Below are 12991 nucleotides of genomic sequence, written 5' to 3'. Positions count from 1 at the left end.
AGGAACGGAGCGCAAGCCCGCTCCCTCCCCACACCCTGCCTTGCGCCTGGGCCAGAGGGCCGCCCATTGCCACCTAATTGTTGTTTGGCCTCCAAGGAAAGATACAGCTATATTTCTCCTCCAGGCCACAAATGCATGGAGATGAGGGCGAGGATGCGTGCCCATAAAATTTATTTCGAGCAAGGTATCTACCGGGAGCCTTAATATGATGAGTATTCAAGGGAGAATACATTAAGGCTAATGTATGCGGGAAAGGCGGGCAAGGGTAGGGGGGTTTACAGGGTTGGAAGCCGAGACAACATCACGTTTAGGAACAACACTAAAAGCAGGCAGACGAGCCATTTCTCTCGACCTCCAGCCTGCAAGGAGTGCTTCCGGAGGGATAAGTCTGGGCTTCCCAAACTCGGGGTTGAGGCCTTGGAACCCAACTGGTGTCCTCAAGCTTGGCAAAAAAGGTAAAGGACGTACTAAGGGTGCTTTTTAAGTTAAAAGAAAACAAAACCTTTCCCACTGTATTCCACTGCAGATTTTGAGAGACAGAGCATTAAAAAAAAAAAAACAAAGATAATGCAGAAATGGTTTTAAGAGATCCACTGTATATCAATAATAAAGGTAAAACCAGGCAACAAGAACGTGTTATAAACTATGCCAGGCCCTGTGCGTAGGTTTCCTCAATCCACACAACTTGGTGAGGGAGTATTATAATCCCCAGTTTACAGATGAGGAAACTGAGTCTGGGAGAGGTCAAGCAAAGTGTCAGAGGTCCCCCAGTGGGGGAACCAGGATTTGAACTAGGCCTGTCATGGGGTGGGCTCACCCAACCCCAGAGCTAGAGGGTCAGATATCACCTCACCCAGCTAGCTCTACCATGTCACATTACGGAGGGGAGATGGAGGTGGAGGAATTGTCTCTAAGCTGCTCTGTGTCAGTGATGAGGAGTTGATGAGCCACCAGCCTCTGGCACTCCCTAACAATTGTGCAGACAGAAATGTCCGAGGGACAGATTTCCCTCCTCCGGACAGAGCACGCGTGTGTTTTAGGGGACAGACACCTAATGCCCAAGCAGGGCTGGGAGTGGGAACCCCTGTCCGGCTGATCTCCTCCCCACAGCTGCAAGGTGCCAGCTTGTTGATGGCATCTGTCACGTTCAGATTCATCCCCACCTGTGATGGGGGTGAGGACCTGTGACCTCAGACCCCACACTTCAGGAGACAGCGCTCCAGGCAATTATTCAGATGCCTGTGAAATGCTTATCAGAAAATTTCAAAGAGCAACACCACAAATCTTTTTTTCACTTACAATAAACTATTTATTTCCCATAATTTGAAGAGTCTGAACAGGACAGAGGTTACATAGGCCTCCTACAAGAAATAAAGTCATAACCAAAATTTCCAAGGTGTGAGAGGATTTCCAAGTCCCTAGTAAAATTGACTTATCCATGCAATATTTGATATGGCAAGATTTTACCTTGAAAACTGGAGTTTAAGCAGACTTCTGCAGCCAAGACAGAATTTGATCTATAAACTCAGTTCCTGATCTGAGGAGTCATTTCATTTAAAATGAAAATTTTTATCTTATCTGCAGGAAAGTGTTCTGTGATGATGCTCTCTGCTGGGGCTCTGTAGAAGGTAAACCCAGGCATGAAAAGACAGCAACACCCCTGAAGCAGCCAAGGAATCTGTGGAGATGCTGGACCACATGGGACAATACCCTCCCATCATATGGGGCCGCTCTCCAGAGTCCAGCAGAGAGACACGACCCAAGGCACAGACCTAAGTCTGCAGGGAGAACAGCTGCATGTATACAACTACCCAAGCAGACACCCTTACACACACTCACACAGACACATACGCATAGTCAGATATACCCACATGGTCACACTTGCAGTATATACAAAACATACTTAACACAGACACATTCACATATATACTTAGACACACAAACACACAATCACTAATGTTCATTGAGCATGCACACTCATACATAGACAAAGGCACCCACACATACCACATTCACTCTGACACACACACACACACATTCACATATACTCAAACATTTAGCGCACACACATGCCACAGATACTAACACACACTCCTAAAGGCACACAAACACATGCACACACATATCTGGATACAACAGCTAAGGCATGGTGACTCTGGGGGGAAAAGCCAGTTCTTCTGAAGTCAAGCTATATCTACAGAAAGGAAACCATCTCTGGATGAGGGAGCTGTCCAACCCTGGAGAGGTGGGGAGAGTGGATAGTGAGTGAAATGGAAAGCTAGGGGGAAGTAGAAAATTTTGCTCAAAGACCTTTTTGGAAAACTACTTAGGGAATTTGAAAATTTTTCAGTTCTGGTTAGAGTTCAGATCTTCAAATCTTTAGGTCTGCCAAATAGTTTATGATAAAGCCCAGAACAGGGTCTGAGATGCTGATTCTACCATGTGTGTGATTTTGGACAAGTTGTTCAATCTCTTTAAGCCTCAGTTTTCTTATCTGTAAAGTGGAGATAATAACCATTTTCTCAGGGTTGCTATATGACTGCATCAGTTAATGAGTATAAAACACTTACTTCCATAATACCTTTGTCCAAGCTCAGTGGTCAGCTTCCTTCTCCCTTCTCATAGCCAGTCACCAACCAGATGGATTTATAAAGTGTATCAAAATTATTTTATGCTTCATTATTTCCCAATATAATTTTCCCTACCCTCACCACCAAAACACTCAAAACTCTCCTTCAGACCCCTTGTTCTAAAGCATCTGGAAAATGTACAACCCTTTCTAATCAACATAATCCCAGAGTATGAATAGCAGATAATGCAACATTACAAGATTCAGCCTTTTTGGAATAAAGAAATCTGTCAGATTCTTTCCTCTACAGAATGAGGGCAAATTTGCCAGACCTTGGTCCCCCTCCTCATATGTGAATGCTGAGAGTGGGGTGGGTTGGGACCACAAACTGCCTGACCTTTTGCTGTAATGTATCCAGGTAAGAGTGGATTGAGTTCAAATTGACATTTGAGGTTTCTCCTATTTTTCTTGGAGACATCTAAATGCCCAATGGTGAAGTGACTATTTCTTGTTTGGTAAGAAATAACTAAAAACCCTTTGCCTATAGTGGGAACCTACTTCTTCATCAAGGAAGCTTATTAGCTTTCATAAAAGCCACAACGTGATGCTCAGCCCTCAGATCACTTGAAGTGCCATAGTGGGGGCACATGGGGCTTATTTTTCAGAGTGACCCACAGACAATGGATTCTGTTTTAAATCCCCAAATTCCTCCATTTGAGAAGTTTCAGAAAGGTGGGAAGTGGAAGAGATCAAAGGTCTAATACAGTCCGCAGCAGATCCAATTGCCCACACCCCTCTGGTGATGTATAATAAGTACTGTGTATTTTTATTCCCCACTCACGTTTCTTCATTTCCAAGAAACTGCTCTCAAGGAACCTGGAGCCACCGTGAAACATTTCAGAGATCGTTTGTGTTTGTTTAATCGATTTTAATTCTTTGAAAAATTGTGCTTTCTATCTCTTTGGTCACAGAAGATCAACAAGCTGAGGAAAAACAATTTTTTTTCCCCACTAAGGAGACTAAAACTAGACCCAACACACTTGACAAGGATTTCTAAAGTGTATTTGAGAAAGTTTATCTTTCTGGGAAAATGATTTAGAATTTCAGATATTTCCATTGGACCCATAATGCTGGTGAATACTTTAATATTTTAAAGACAGGTATTTTGAACTGGTTGGAATAATGTTCGTTTAACCACAGTCTCAGAACAGATTAGTATTTTGTTAAATTTGGACTTTCATGGGCAACTTTGGAATCCTGCAAGACATTGCTTTATCACCGCCTATTGGACAATAAAATTCTTTTTGTTTCACAAACCATTTGACTTCACTGCCTTATGCCCAGGAAAAGGTTTTCCTGGCTCCTTTCTGGATAGGGAGCTGGTCCCTGGGACCTGCTTCCAGGGTTTCTTTCCTGTTTGGAGACCCCTTTAGTGCTCCCTACTGTCTTGGCCATCCTCTCTCAGGAAACCCAGAAGCCCTTCAGCCAGCTTAGGGCAACTCCATCCCCAAAACAGGAACCGTGATCAGGATCCTGGTCTTTAAGTTTGCCCACACTATGAATTTTGTCAAGAACTTGCAAATCTGCAAGCTCACTTACTCTTCCTCGAGATCTTGAGAAAAGTGAACCTCTACATTTAAAAGGGCTTCCCTAAGGGTACACATTGGGAAGCAAACCAGGGCTAGAATCTTCTTTTTCTCTGTGATAGATTCTGAGACTGAAGACCAAGGCTTCCAACGATGCTCACCAAAGCCACCTCAGTCTGGTGGGTTTCACCTCAAATCCTTTTGCTGGTAAGTAGTTTTCGTTTTGAATTCTGTCTTAAATAACATTTGGCTACTGTATGTTTCCCAAAATACTTAATTTTATTCGCTTTTTTTTTTTTTTTACTGACTACAACTGAAAGGAGAAAAGCCAAATGGGACTTTAAGGAAACACATATATAATTGAAATATTATGCAAATGTTTTTCTTGGAATTCTTCATTCCTTCCCAACATAGAAGAGGGAGAAAACAACACTTAATGGCAGACAATGTTGCTCTGTTACCTAAAGTTCTTTAAGAAAGAAAGAAGGAGGTTTTGAAAAGGCAGGTTGGGGAAATATTCTCAGTGGGGGCTTATTCGTTTCATCTGGGAATGATTAATTCTGAAGTGTTGCTAACAGAAGGCCACAGGACATAGCAAGTATGGTACCAGGCCTGCCTAAATGCAAACCGAAGTTATAGAATATCCAAGTCTAAGAATGGTAACAGAGGTACAGTTAAACTAATTAACAGTTCTGTTATTCAATACATATTTCTTAAATAAAACTTCCCAAAGTCGCTGCCATCCCTACTGACAATAAAACCTTGTTTCCTGGTCATAACTCCCCTTTCAAATCACCTGAAAACTGGGATCAAAGGAACAGAGGACTGAGAGACAGGAAGCAGTTTACATGACAAATCATAACTAGATGTGTCTGTTTTCTCCCCCCTCCTGGCTCTTTCTTTATTATTTCCCTATTAAAGACAATTCACTTTTATCGAACAGTTTAGAGCATACTTATTTATATGTTCCCTTATTCTACAGCAATAAGGAGTTCATGATTCTCAGTAAGAATACTGAAATGGTTTGCCAGACATGACTGAGCGACTGAACTGAACTTAGAGCATCCTTATTTATATGTTTCCTTATTCTAAAGCAAAGCATCTTGAAGAGACCAAACATAATTTTCAAAAATGTTTTTATAAACTCTCTCTTAATAGCCTAGTAAGAATAATCTTAAACAGCACAGTAGAAGCACAAAATTTCAATATTAGTTCTTCAAAATTTAAGAATAAAAAGTTTATTGAACACTGTGTTATTATAGGATGACAGCATTGTCTATAATGATCTGGGCCAGCCACAAAAATATTGAGATAAGTAAAAAACAAAACCAAACCTGGCATCACATTTAAGGTAAATTATATTCTCTAATATAATCCTATTCGCTTATGCACTTTAAAAATACAGCAATCTACACATCTTATCTAATTTCTAGTTTGTCTTGATAAATGACTAACAACTAGAAAAGAGTCAGAGAATCAGAAATGATCACACCTAACGTCGTCTTCTCCCTCTGTTCTTCCCTAGAATCCTTCCCACCACGGGTCCTATTTGTTTCATTTGGTGGTTTGAGGTCCCTTTGAAAATCTCTTTTGTTCTTCTGCTTAGCTCAAAAATAGTAACCTCTTCGATGAAAGATCAAATTCAAAAGTAGTCTTGAGACAATTTTGATGTTACCATTTAAGGCTGAATCTGGGCAACCATTTAATAGAAGGCATCCCATAGTAAATAAGAAATGTAGACATATATTTGCAGGTGTAGAATTATCTCCTAGGTTATCCATTGACACAGAATTAGTAATCTTCAGTTGAGTATTGATTATTCTCAACAATTGCAAATAAAACCGAAAATCACATTAAACACCATGACAGTCTGTGGAACTGCCACAGACATCTCTCTATTTCTATTCCATTCTTCACATTTAATCATTGCTGAATCTCCACAGTGCGTTTTTCTGATGTCTCATTCTGTGGCAATATTCCCTATGTTTGGCAACTTCTCCCTCCTAAGAAGAAACTTTCAATTAATTTGGCTGCAAGTTTTGTCTCTATTAAGCTGTTCCCAGAACCAATCCCTTAACCCCCTAACATTATAATTAAAGCCAATTATACTTTAAAGGCATTTGGGGGTGAGATACCACAGTAAAACATCTGTGACTAGACCTAGAACGGCAGAGGGAAGGGGAGTGGGGATCAGAGAAAAGAAATCCGCCAAAAAAACAACAGGAGTTACCAGTTGCCGTCCAAGACGATTTTTCCAACCCGCCACTAACCCAAAGTACACTTAACCCAAAGTACATTTTCCAAGGAAGAATCCATTTCAATTTTGCCAGTTATACCTGTCCCCCTACCCCCAGCTGCAGTGCCTCAAAATGGCTCATTTGTGCTCCATTTTGATGGAGATTCCTATAAAATTGAGACCTTAAAAAGGTAAAGACCTCACAGGGGGCATGTGAGTTCTTCTTCCTACCACAAATAACAGTAACCCCGCTCTGGGGCTGCTTCTGTTCCAGACCCAGAAATTGCTCTTCCCTCCCAGGCCTCCTGGAAACTGAGTGAGAGATGGATGGATCTCCCTCCCCACAGGCTGCTGGGTACTCAACCCATGATGAGACCCCGCTGGTCAGAAATCCTGTGCAAACCCATGCTCCTCCTGCAAGGATCTCACAAAAGGAGGAAGGAAGGGACTGAGGAAGGAAGGGAGAAAGGAAAGAGAGACAGACACGGAAGACAGACATTCAAACCACGATGACATTTTCCTAAAAGCGGTAGACCCTGTTGGCTCACATCTGTGTTATGGGCATTGTTAACGCTCGTTCCAGAAGGGGAGGAAAGGCAGAAAACCATTACAAAACGAACCCCCTGCCCACACCATCCATCTCCAAACTCAGCCATCTATACAGTAAGGTATCTCGTGCGCCATAGCAAATGGCTGTTTGTCTGTCTCCAGCCTTGGGTTTCCCAAAGTGGGTAAGATTACTTCTATCCGCTGGCTGCTCAGCAGCTAAATTGTTTCCAAGTCTCTCTGCATTCCAAAGCTTCTCAGCCCCAATCCTGATCTATTTCCCTGACTGAAAGAAATGGCACAAGGTCCCTCCATCCAACTCCACCCACCTCCCCCCTCCACAGCTCCTTAATTAGGAGAAGACTAGTTTCCCTGAGAAACCCACAAGATACCCACCCGTACGGACTAAATCAAGAGGCTCAAAGGAGACCTCTTAACAATGTGATAGAAAGGTGAGTGCCTGTTAACTAATTTCCCATCCCTGGATGACTGCAGGTGTGGCTGTCTCCCTCCCCTTCCTCTGCTGTAGCCCTCCCAGCACCTGCGTCTCTCGGGTTCTGTCTGCTAATGTGGTGCTAAAGCAATCACTAATTGACTGGAGCACAGAGTGAAAGGACTCTAAAATCCGAGGCAAAAGGGAAGTGTTAGGACAATGGAAATATTTAGGACAAGAGGCTGTCTACACCTGGTCAGCGGGGTCATCAGGTCTCTCTTCAAAATCCAAGACGCCCCCGTGGGCTGTGTTCTGTCTACTCAATGGAAAGCCATTGCTACGCCGGTTTCCCTCCTGCTTCGACCCCCCACCCCACCTCACCCCACCCCACCCCACCTCACCTCCAGGAGGACTCGATTTTGAAAAATCGACCCTGGTATTTGGTCGCGTAGGTTGCCTCCTAGGGGTCTTGAAGACTCACGCTGCTCTAATCCCCAGGGCGTTCAGCCTACATTCTTGCCTTAACCCCGCTTTGTTTTTGGCGTGTCGGGAGGGAGGTACACCTCGCTTTGGTATTCCTTCATTTAACTTCCTGCAGCTCCTGGCTTCATCTCGCCCGGGCTTTGCTAGTAATTCTTCCTGACTAGTTTCATCCTTCAGATTCCTTTAAAAGACATTCACCCTGCCTTCAAAAAAAAAAAAAAAAAAATCCCATCCCATCCTTGATGAAGCCAACCTCTGAGCCCCAAAGGGTGAATGAAGCCTGCGCTGAGTCCCAGCCGCGCCTTCCTCTGTAGGACACTGGGTACAACCCGAGGCCCGCTCCATTTCTTTCCTGGCCGCACAGTGTTACTAAGTCCCTCCCCAGGTGGAATTTACAACAACAGCTGTCCAGATACAGACCTCGTCTCTCTTGAGCCTGCCACGTTTCAAGCGCTCTTCCAGGTCCGCTAAGCGGTGGAGCAAGGCCAGGAGCTCAGAGGGGAATGCGGGAAGGGAGCGCGCGGCGCAGGCACCCGCTGGCTGCCTCCAGGTTCTGTGCGGGAGGAGCTGCTCCCTAAATGTGAGAATCGCTTTCTAAGGGTTAAAAATTCACAGAAATACTTGTGCTGCCCGCTTTGGGGGGTGGGGTGGGGTGGGATTAACACGGTTTTCCCAAATTCTTGGTGCAAAATGGGTATGCGGAAAAAGAGGGTTTATAGTTCCCGCGCTCCGTCCGCGCTCTTGGCGAGTAAAGTCTGCCCGGCTCCAAACAAGTAGGAAACTAGTTCCAGGCTTGGCCAATCCCAGACTAATCGGGATAATAAACTAGGAAGAGGAAGGTGGACGGAGGGAAAAGGCCAAGGCGCAGAAATGCCGAACGCGCCGCGCGGTGCCGAATGCGCCCCTCTTTTGCTCCCTTCGCAGCTGCGACCTCCCACTTGGAGCGGGTGGACGCGGTGCAGGCGAAGCTGGCTCCCCGGGAAGGGCCGCCCTATCCGCACCTGCCCCACAGGCGAGCCCTCAAAAACCCAGGGCACGCGGCGGGCTCGCTCCGGACGGTGCGCCGCCCCCAGGTGCGAGGCAAACGCTTTTGGAAGCAATTCATCTTGGGTTCCCCCGGGCCACCCAGGCCGGCGCCTGCCCTGGGGGCAGAGGAGCTCTGCCCCGGTGGCGGCGAGGTCACCCAGGTCGCGCTCCCAGACCCGAGGACGCCGCTCCCGCCTGGCCCCTCCTGGCTATGCTTTTCCGCGAGGATGGATCGCGGCCAAGCGAGGAAACCATTCGAGTTAGGTCCTGCCTCTTCTCAGCCGAGATTTCTCTTCTCCCCTGGACGCAGGCATGGGGCCGCTCAGTGCAGACCTTCGCCCCTCACTCGCCCCACCTGCCTGCTCTCTGTCTGGGTTCAATCGTTAATTCATCTCCCTGAAAGCCCCGAGACTGCGGCTTCCCAGGCAGGCTCCAGTCCGGCCTCTCCGATGTAGGCATGGGAACAGAGGCGGCCCGAGAAGCTAGCCCCTCGGGCGCCGCGGCACCCCGCCGCCCCTAACGAGGCACGGCCGCGCTCACCCGGGTTTCTCCAAATTCCCTCTGGCTGGTGCGCAGCTCCGGCCGGACGGTGGGACAGGACCCTCGCGGAGGAAGGGTCCGCATCCCCAACCGGCGAGGCCCAAATCTGCCAGCGGGACCAACCAGTCTGACCTGTGAAAGTTGGCCCGCGCCGGACTATATTTTTATGACGCAGGGAAAGAGGTTTGAGGTGTTGGGGGCTGCTGTTGGAATATCCGTATCGGAATCTGATGAAATATCAACGTCTCTGTATTTTGTATATATATTTATATATTTTTTTTTCTTTTTCCTTTTTACCTCCCTTGGAACCACGAAAAAGGCAGGAATGGGAAGAAGAGCAAATCGCTGTTCCAGAGTTGGAGAGAACTCCCTGCCGAGAAATGCGTTTACTCCACCCTTAAGATATAGCCTGCAAGAGTTTAAGGTTGGGGGCGAGGAGTCGGTCCCAACCAGGGCAGGGAGAATTCACCCCACGCAGGAGCACCCGGAAGGGAAGAAGGCTAGGGAGGCGTCCTGAGCCGTCCTTTGCCCAGATCCTACCAAATACAAAACCAAACACCCTTGCCCACAGCTTCTGGGTTCACGAGAGCTGCAAGATAGATTTTCTTAGGACACAAGTAAGAGATGGGTGACCTCCGCCCTGGGCCTGCTTCCCTTCACCACCGCCAGTCTGGACCGGGCTAATCAGTCTTTCCTCCCGCGGGAACGGGCCGCTCTCCAGGCAACATTCTCGGATGTCCGTTTTCCTTTCCTCGGTGCCCCGGGAGACTACTTGTGAGATGGGCCAAAACCGAAGGCAAGGGGATGATAAAACGCGCCCGCCCACCCCGCCATGTCCCTCGTTGTTCCTAAATGTCTTGGCCAGCCAGAGGGGCCAACAGGAAGGGAACCGCTGGATTCGGGGAGAAGAGAGGCTCGGAGGAGGCTGAGAGGTCACTGCACCCAGCGCTGTGCAGGGTCAGGCGCTGTGGAGACTCCGACCTTTGCAGCCCTGAGGGACGCAGCAAGGACCACCCGACAAAGACAGGTTGTGCCAGGAACAAGAGAAACGAGCTACCCTAAATCGTGGGCCAAGTAGCCAGGACCCAACAACTTAGGACAAGGTCCTTTTCTGAACCCGTCCGCCTGCACCCACAAAACAACGAACTCCACCGGTGCTGGATGTGCCCCTGAGGGTGTTGCCTCCTGCACAGGAGAGCATTCCCGACACCCAGAGCAAGGAGCCAGGGTTTGAGTTCCTTAGAAAACACTGACCTGAGGCGGGAGGGGGCGCTGCCCAGGCAACCAGTCCAAGCTTTGGGGGGCGGGGTGTTTTATTTCTAAGAGCAACTCTAAGTTGCTCTTGGATTGCTCCCAGCCTCCTCCTTCCAGATTCTTCCAAGCTTCTTGCTCAGGCCTATGCCCCTCAAAGGGATGAAGAAAGCCAAGAAAGCCTGAGCCCGGCGCATCCTTATCGGGTGACCCAGGGGCTGTGGGAGTGAGGCTGGGACCTGCTCTGCAACCTCCAAGCAGTGAAGCAGGGGGACAGGGGGCACCATAGATCAGCCCACCCAGGAGCAAGGAGTGTGTGTGTGGGGGGGTGGGGGGTATGGGAGCATATAGGGTGTAAGGAAGAGGACCGCCAAGAGAGAGAAATACACAATTTGGTAATGTTTTCCTGAAGGGAATGCGCCTAAACCATCCCCTCAAAGCAGAAGACCAAACTGGATTCTAACCCCTACAATGCCCCTACAGGCCAGGGCACCAGAGGCACTGAGGTGGGGGGAATCTCTAGACCTGTGCTCTATCTGTGGTGGCTCAGGATGAAGAAGCAGAAGGTGGCTATGGTGGGAGGATGGGTAAGCCTTCCAGTTGGTGGGCCAGAGGGACCCGGGCTGTTGGAGAGCTTTTCTATTCTCTGCTCCCCACCCCAACACCAGGTTTAAACACCCACATCCCAGGATTACCCTATGTCCACTTCTACATGGAATTCTTAGGCTACTGGGTCCTACATCCCAAGAAGAGAATGGTTGGGTATATATGCCAGAGGGGGCCAGCCCCCCTCCTCCCCTCCACCCCCAGGTCCCAGCACCAGCAGCTTAATAGCCAGAAGCCAGATCTGCTGCAGTGGGTGAGGGAACAATCCACACACATCCCCAAAAGAAAAAAAAAAAAAAACTGATCCCAATCCCCAAGGGGACTGGTGCTCTGAATTTTGGCCAGTGCCGCCTCAACCGAGGCCACAGAACCAGGGCAAGACAAAAGGAAGGACAGATCAGCCCCTCCGGGTTCAGCCTTGCCTCGCTGGACCACCCTGGAATGAGAGTCCCCTTCTCTACTTCCTTAAGTTTTCCACACTTCGAACCCAGATGCTGAGCCCTGACGAACTGTCGCTCTGAGGGTGAGTTCTAGGCATTTTAGGAAATTTAGTTCCTGATGATGGAATCAAAGTTGTCTCTGAGTAAGAAAAACAAAAAGTGAGACCATCTGAGAGTGTGTGCGAGGCCTCTAGAGAAAGGCTGTCAGAGCAAAACCCACTGTGTTATGTTGCAGTCCTAACACAGGCCACCTATGGACCACAACTATTAAATCACAGCTGTGCCCAGTTAAAGGACCCGAGAAACACACACCTTCGTCCTCTCTCACACTCCCCTCACTTGCACAGAGTGACAATCAGCTTAAGCCGGAGCACATTTGACAAGGTTTGTGAGTGTGTGTGTGAGGGGGCTGACAACCCCCTCCCTCCCCGCCCTTGGTGGATGAGGGGAGTAAGGACTCAGTGAGCCCCCAACACCTTCTACAGACACATCTTAGCAGTAAACTCTCGAAGGCACAGCGCAGACTTAGAATTGTCAATAATTGACCGAAAAAGACACAAAAAATAACTGTAGGATAGTCAAGGAACAACCTAAATAATTTGAGTGAAGCTATCCTCTTCTGGTCCCTTTCTCACAAACTTCTTAGGAAGTCGCGGAGTCGGGGCACACTCGCCAGCCTACCTTTGAGGTATTGCTGGGGCAGAAACCTTGTCATGGAGAGCCGGGGCGCAGGAGGGCGCGCTCGTGCACCCTAGTTCGTAGGTAGGTACCATCCGTGGATGAGCCGGCCCCTACTTAAACCTCAAGGATGTAGCTACCGCTCCACGGAAGAAGTCGCAGGCGGAAACCCCTCGGCGACTAGAGGGTGGAAGCCGTTCTTCTCTCTCCCATGCCCAGGGGCGTTCCGCGGAACCTGAGAGCCCGCGGCACAGGGCTCGCGCGGCGCCACGGGACCTGCTCTGGCCTCTGCACAGATTTTCCACCGAAGACTCACCCTTCGCGAGTGAGGGTCAGAAACAGATTCCCACCTGGAAAATCCCTGCGCGCGCGCACACACGTACTCTCACACACACACCTGAAGATAAACAGGCTCTGAGCTCCGGCCACCTTCCTAATTTCGGGCGCAGGAAAGACAAGTGAGAGGGCGAGCAAAGCGCCTTTACGCTCTAATCTCTTCCCTTCCGAGTCCGAGCCATCCCAAAACCTGGCCTCTCGTGCGCCAAGGATGTACGAGTTCAGAACTTCGTCCTGGTGCTCCCCCTCCCTTCATTCCTC

The 12991-nt window shown here is 48.2% G+C and overlaps 1 protein-coding gene across 2 annotated transcripts in view; it reads right to left on the bottom strand.

Annotated features, from left to right (window-relative positions):
* The window catches only part of LHX4 (LIM homeobox 4), a 61047-nt gene that overhangs the window by 36519 nt on the left and 11537 nt on the right, over positions 1-12991 (bottom strand). The gene's annotated exons all lie outside the window — the stretch shown is intronic.

The sequence above is a fragment of the Ovis aries genome, chromosome 12 (genome assembly GCF_016772045.2).
Source record: "Ovis aries strain OAR_USU_Benz2616 breed Rambouillet chromosome 12, ARS-UI_Ramb_v3.0, whole genome shotgun sequence".
Taxonomy (NCBI): Eukaryota; Metazoa; Chordata; class Mammalia; order Artiodactyla; family Bovidae; genus Ovis; species Ovis aries.
The sequence above is the reverse complement of the archived record's forward strand: the minus strand, read 5'-3'. Positions and strand labels throughout refer to the sequence as shown.